At 41.3% G+C, this 6,000-nt stretch overlaps 1 long non-coding RNA gene across 1 annotated transcript in view; it reads left to right on the top strand.

The window, feature by feature from the left end:
* Positions 1-79: 79 nt before the first annotated feature.
* Positions 80-6,000, top strand: part of LOC138815449 (uncharacterized) — an 18,041-nt gene continuing 12,120 nt past the window's right edge. The window contains exons 1-2 of the long non-coding RNA XR_011368320.1: positions 80-349; positions 5,466-5,539. This is a non-coding gene — a long non-coding RNA (uncharacterized lncRNA). The remainder of the gene's footprint in view (positions 350-5,465; positions 5,540-6,000) is intronic.

The following is a 6,000-nucleotide window of genomic DNA, read 5'->3' as shown; positions in this document are numbered from 1 at the left end:
CTGGGCTCAGCTCCACCCACGCCTGGGCCCCGCCCATACCGCTGGCCCCTCCCTCCCTCGGCCCAGACCCAGCTGAACTCCCACCTGCCTCACTTCCCATCCCCAGACCCCCCTTGCTACCTGGATGGGGACCCAGGCCAGGTGCTCCCTCTTGGGGGAAATATGGCTGCCCTAATAAGCCTCTTTGCCCTGTGCCTGCCTGCCTCTGTGTGGTCCCCTGGGATGGATGTGTCCCATCCTCTTTCAGAAGGAATGAAGTTTCTGGTTCAAGGGTCTTCATATCCTGCCCTGGTGCAATATGAGGAGTGTGGCCTCCCACAGCCGGTGACTGCAGAGAAGGCTTCTCAGAGTAAGAGTGGTGGTATATGTATGTGAAATTCACCTATGTCATTTAATGACACGTACATGGTATCTATGCATATGTCATATATGTGCATCAACCATTTTCTGCCCTGAGTTTTAATATATTGAGAGAGGTAGAAGATGGACTCCAATGAAAATGGAATACTATATGAAACAGTACACAGGAAAAATTGAGTTAAAAACATGGTGCTAGAAATGAAAACCTTAAGACAATCACCAAGGTAATCTCTCAGAAAGTAGAACAAAAAGAATGCAAGAAAGAGAACTCACTTCCTTGGTGGCTCATGCCTATACACCTAGCTTCTAAGGAGGCTGAGTTTGGAGGATTTTGTACCAGAGCAGCAATGAAATATTCTCAAGACTCAGGTCCAAATGACTAGCAAAAAGCTGGGCTGGAGACATGTCTTATAATAGAGTGCCAGCTGTAAACAGCCAAGGGGAAGGAGATCAAGCACCCTCCCTCCCAAGGGAGGGGGAAAGAACGACTCATAACTCAAAGTTGGAGTTTGTAAACTGAATGTGTTCGATAAATGCTCAGTGTAATAAATATGTCCATATTAACCCACTTGATTACAAAAATTCAGGACAAAGGGTGACAGAGTGAGGACGCTCAAAAAGACAGCCAGGTCCCATATGAAGGATCAGGAATCAGCTTTGGATTTCTCTGTAGCAACCTGAAAATGAGCAGAGCAAGCACTGCCTTCAAAATTCTTAAGGAAAATAGATGTAACCCTAGAATTCATGTACATAGTCGAATTAAGGCCAGTTTTAATACAGATATTTTCAGACATGCAAAACATTTATTTCACCAGGTGCATTTATTCAAGGCTAAAAGGCACCATGTGTTGGGACTCAGGCCTGCAATCCTAGCTACTTTGGAGGTTGAGATCTGGAAGAGTGCAATTTGGAGGCCAGTCCAAATAGAAAGTCCATGAGACTCCATCTTCAAAATGAGCAGCAGAAAGTCGGCTGAAGGCCTGGCTCAAATGGCACAAGATCATGAAGAAGAAACCTAATGAGCGCAAAACCCTGAGTTCAAGCTCATTATTCCCTAAACCTGTCTTATATACTGCACTTACTATGTGTTGACTATCACGTATGCAGTGTTCCTGAATCATTTATCTTACATAGTGTTTGCATTCAAACAATAATGCATCCACAACCAACCAATTGCCCTAAAATCTGTACACCTTTACTATGAGCAACCGTGGAGCTCCCTCTGCTGTATGTTTATTTTTCTGCAGTTAGTCAAACAATTGGGGGCCCTTTCTGAAAATATTTAAATGCAAACCTGCATAAAAGCCACCCTGAGTTGAAAACGATCATTATAAATTTTTCTGCTATGCTCCATTTGGACAGAATAGCATCAAACCATAAAGACAGCTTCAGTGGCTCCTTGCAGTCCTGGGTGGATTGAAGGCTGAATATATAGTGTAAAACGAGATAAGGCTTGCAAATAGCCTATGTGTGTGAATCATGGTAATGTCTAATAAAATGCAAATGCAGTGAATAGTTGGCACATTGCATTTTTAAGAGAAGAATGTCAAAGAAAAACTATACACATTCAGAATAGGAGAAAACCTTTCTCTAGTATTTTCTATTCTTCATTGAGCTGAACCTGTGGATCCAGGGAATAGGGAAGCCTCCCTTTATATGTGATCTGTATATGTGAACATAAATATATAAATATATTAACTGGCTATATATATGGCATAGCATGAGGGGTATATGCAAAAAAATCAGTATATAAACCTTATCACACTTACTATATTGCTCAACTCCTAATGCTCCATTGATTATAATACAAGCATCGTAATGATGATGCACAGACCACCTGTTAATATAATATTACCTTTTGTACTTTGGAATTGTAGACTAGGTCCTTCCAACCCCTTTCTTTGTTCTTTTGAAAGAATGAGAAATCCTAGTTTCCAGAAATTTTTCTAGAGCTAAGCTTAGAAAGGAGTACACACATGAAAACCCTGACCCCATTAAGTTGGTGTCTGGAGCCTCTGGAAGACAATCAGCAAAGAGCCAAAGCCCTTACCAAAAGTGAAGCTTAGCCAGGCACTAGTGCTCAAGTCTGTAATCCTAGCCACTTAGGAGCTGAGATCTGAGAATGGAGGTTCAGAGCCACCCTTGGCAGGAAGGTCTCTGAGACTTTTATCTCCGATTAACCACCCAGAAGCCAGAACTAGAGCTGTGACTCAAGTGGTAGAGCACTAACCTTGAGCAATCAGGCTCTGAGTTGAAGCCCCAGGACTGGCACCAAAATATTAAAGGTTATCCCAAACCATGATCTAATGACTCTTACAACTAACTGGAACAGTAGACTTCCAGTTCATCCACCATCCATTTCCAAAGCCGAAAATCATTTCTTCTCTGATGACAGTGAACAATTTTAGCCCTGACTGGATTCCCTGTGCCTGTTTGCATGTCTGGGTTTCTGTTTGTTTGCCTGTGGATGTGTGTTCATTTGCAATGACATCAGAGACAAATAGCCACCCTCAGTGAGCTACTTGCCATGAAGTGTGTCTTAGGGATAGAGAAGTCACAGATGGTAACTTTGTCGGTTGAATCTTGTAGAGGATGTGGTTGAAATTTCTCTCCCTGGTCATTCTGATCTACATGAACCATGAATGGCAATTGCAATACACATGAATTTTGTCAGGATCACCCAGGCTGAAGTATGGAGTATTTTTGCTTTCTTCCTAAAAACTTGGTGATGCTTCCCCTTTGGGTACATACAAGAAGCATGCTTTGTTTCTAAATAGAACTTTTGGGAGTGCAAATACCATAGAAGACACAAAGATATCAGCAATCAAATTTCATCAGACTTAAGAAACTAGGCATTTCTAAACACCATAACTCTCATTATCATGATTTTGAGCCAAGACAGTGACATTCTATTGTCCCTCTTCTCCAGCCCCCCTCTAGGAACATGTACAATATTACTGTGATCAAACCTGATGATGTGAATAGCAGAAAAGCTCTGCAAATTTAAAGAAACAAAAAAGGAAGTCACATTTGCTTACAATACTTTCAATTATTTGAGAAATTACAATAATCTTACAGATAATTGGGAGACAAACTATTGTTTGTAACAAAACAAAACAAATATAGTGATGTACTAGGTACCTCTAAATGCTTTAAGCATTCTCTTCACACTCTAGCCACTCTTACTACATAAAACTGCTTGAACCAACAACCTACATCACTTACAAAAATTGTATTCCATATATTGGAATGTAACAAATACCATTTCTGTTTAATAATCAGAAATTGGATCTAATTGTAAGCTCACATCAGCTTGCTTGATTCTTTGTGCCCTAAGTCTGTGACTATAAAACATGATTTTTGTGTCTTTCATTCTTTCTGGCCCTCCTTCATCTTTCCTTCCTCCTTTGTTCCATCATTCCTTTCTTCTACCTTTACTTCCTTCCTTTCCTTCTTTCCTCCAAACTAACTAACTTACTTTCTTACTTCCTGTCTCTCCTGCTTTGTTCCTATGTTTTTCTTTCCTTTCTCTTCCCCATTCCTTCCTTTCTTCCTCCCTCCCTTTTTCTCTTTCTTGCTTTCTCCGTCCCTCCATCCCTCCCTCTTGTCCTTCTTTCCTTCCTTCCTTCCTTCCTTCCTTCTTTCCTTCCTTCATTCATTCCTTCCTTTCTCTTTGTCTGATTTGGAATTTGAACTGAGAGGCTTGTGACTACATTGCTGCTTCTTCCTCTTTCAACCTAAAATTCTTCATTTTGTTATGCTGTATGTCATATTGTTTTTGCTATTTCACATTATCTGGATCTTCTCTATTGCTTCTCTTCTTTCTCATCCTGCTTTTCTATGTTATTCCTGCCCCTACTCCTGTTTTTCTCTTTTGCCTAGTTTTATTCTCAAGTATTATTTTTTTCCAATTAATTTCATTCCTATAATTCATAATTAGTATCTTATTTCATGAAATATTATCTTATGTCCTGTTTTCATCTACTCTTTTTGGAATCGTAGTATAATTACTTTTACCTGGGGCCTGCTCTTTTTATTTCCATTGCTGCTTTAGCTATCAGTTGTGGAACTGAGAGGTTGGTTCATTTCCTTGAGTTTGTGAGTTAAGTGTTTTTTGTTTTGTTTTGTTTTTTACTATAAAACAAATCCTTTAATTTTTAAAATGTTTTATAAAACAATGTTACACTTAAGCCAGCCCTGAAGATAAGCACAAAATTTACCAGTTTACACATTTAAAAAAAGACAAAAACAAAAACCCACAACAAACTCAATCACCCACTCTGTGCATAGGACGATGCTAGGTGCGATAAAAGGGAATCTTAGCCCTAGAAACACGATTTCACTTTCTGGAACTGCACCATTTCCTTTCCCAGAGAAACCTATTGTTTCTGCCACCTATTTCCACATGTAGCACACAAAAAAGTAGACCCATTGCACAGCAACAGCTGTGATCTCTAGAGAAAAAGCAGCTCACAGACTCCAGGCCAAAACGACCAGTTTTGTCATCTTCTGTGGCTGTGACAAAACACCTGACCAAAGCCTGCTAAAAGGACTAAAGGATCCTTTTGGCTCAAGGTTTTATGGATTTCCATCCATGGTGACTTGGCCCCCTCTGAGCCTGTGTGGAGGCTGTTGAGCTTGTGATGGTCAATAAGCAGAAGGAATGGCACAGTGGAGAAGCCAAGGTCCCAACCGCCCTTCCAGGGTGGGTCCCCATGACCTCACTTCCTTCTGCCTCCTAGGTAACACCAGAGGCTAGTGGCCAGCCTTGAGCACATCAGCTCTGAAGCACATTTCAGTTTCAGATATTCATAGATACTGGATGGAGCTCAGGAGGTTGCATGGTAACATTCCCTGCAGATGTAAGCCTCCCAATGCTAGAAAAGGGATTGAAAGACTGCCTGGAGTCCTGTGACTCACATTGCCTGTGAGCTGTGAGCCCTGGAGCCTTCAAGGTCTTTGCAAAGCAGGACACGGTTTAAGGATAACATCCTCTTGCCCCTGATGGTGAGGCAGGGATCTCACAGGCCTTTCACTGTAGCTGCCATTGTAGTGCACTGAAATCAGGAGTCTGAAGTGAGCAGTTTGTCCTTTTATTTTTGCAGCTGGACTATGAAGACTGTGTCCCTGATGACCTCTGGCCTCCACTATATTCTAGTGATTTCAATGGGAACAGAAGGTAAAAATTCCTTGGAGATTACTTCTCAGACTGTGATACAAGCTAAAGAAAAGAAATTAACTATATAACTTGGGGGGTAAGGGGAGTCATGAGGGCAAACACTCAGAGAACCTGAGGGAAGGGGTGACACTGCTGAAAGAAATGTACTCAGAGCCTGACTGCTGTAACTGTAATCCCTCTGTATTTCACCTTTATAATCAAAAGAATCATCTGATTCTTAGAATGAGAGTGAAGCTCAGCCCACACTTAGAATGAAACCGGGACAGGTAGCTGCAAGCAGGAATTCCTGTATTGTGTACAGTGTGGAAGGAGTTAATGAAGTGTGTGGCCCACACCCATCTCACAACTGAAGCACAAGTTTTCTGTGTTGAAACTCCAAGTGTTTCTTCCAGTCCACCTGAAGCTGTGTCTTCAGAAAAGCTGGGCTTGCCACAAGTATATTTGAAAGGGAAGAGTTTTTT

Source organism: Dipodomys merriami, unplaced genomic scaffold (assembly GCF_024711535.1).
Source record: "Dipodomys merriami isolate MVZ:Mamm:240054 unplaced genomic scaffold, mDipMer1.0.p SCAF_1093, whole genome shotgun sequence".
Classification (NCBI taxonomy): Eukaryota; Metazoa; Chordata; class Mammalia; order Rodentia; family Heteromyidae; genus Dipodomys; species Dipodomys merriami.
Note: the sequence above shows the minus strand (reverse complement) of the source record. Positions and strands in the feature narration are given on the sequence as shown.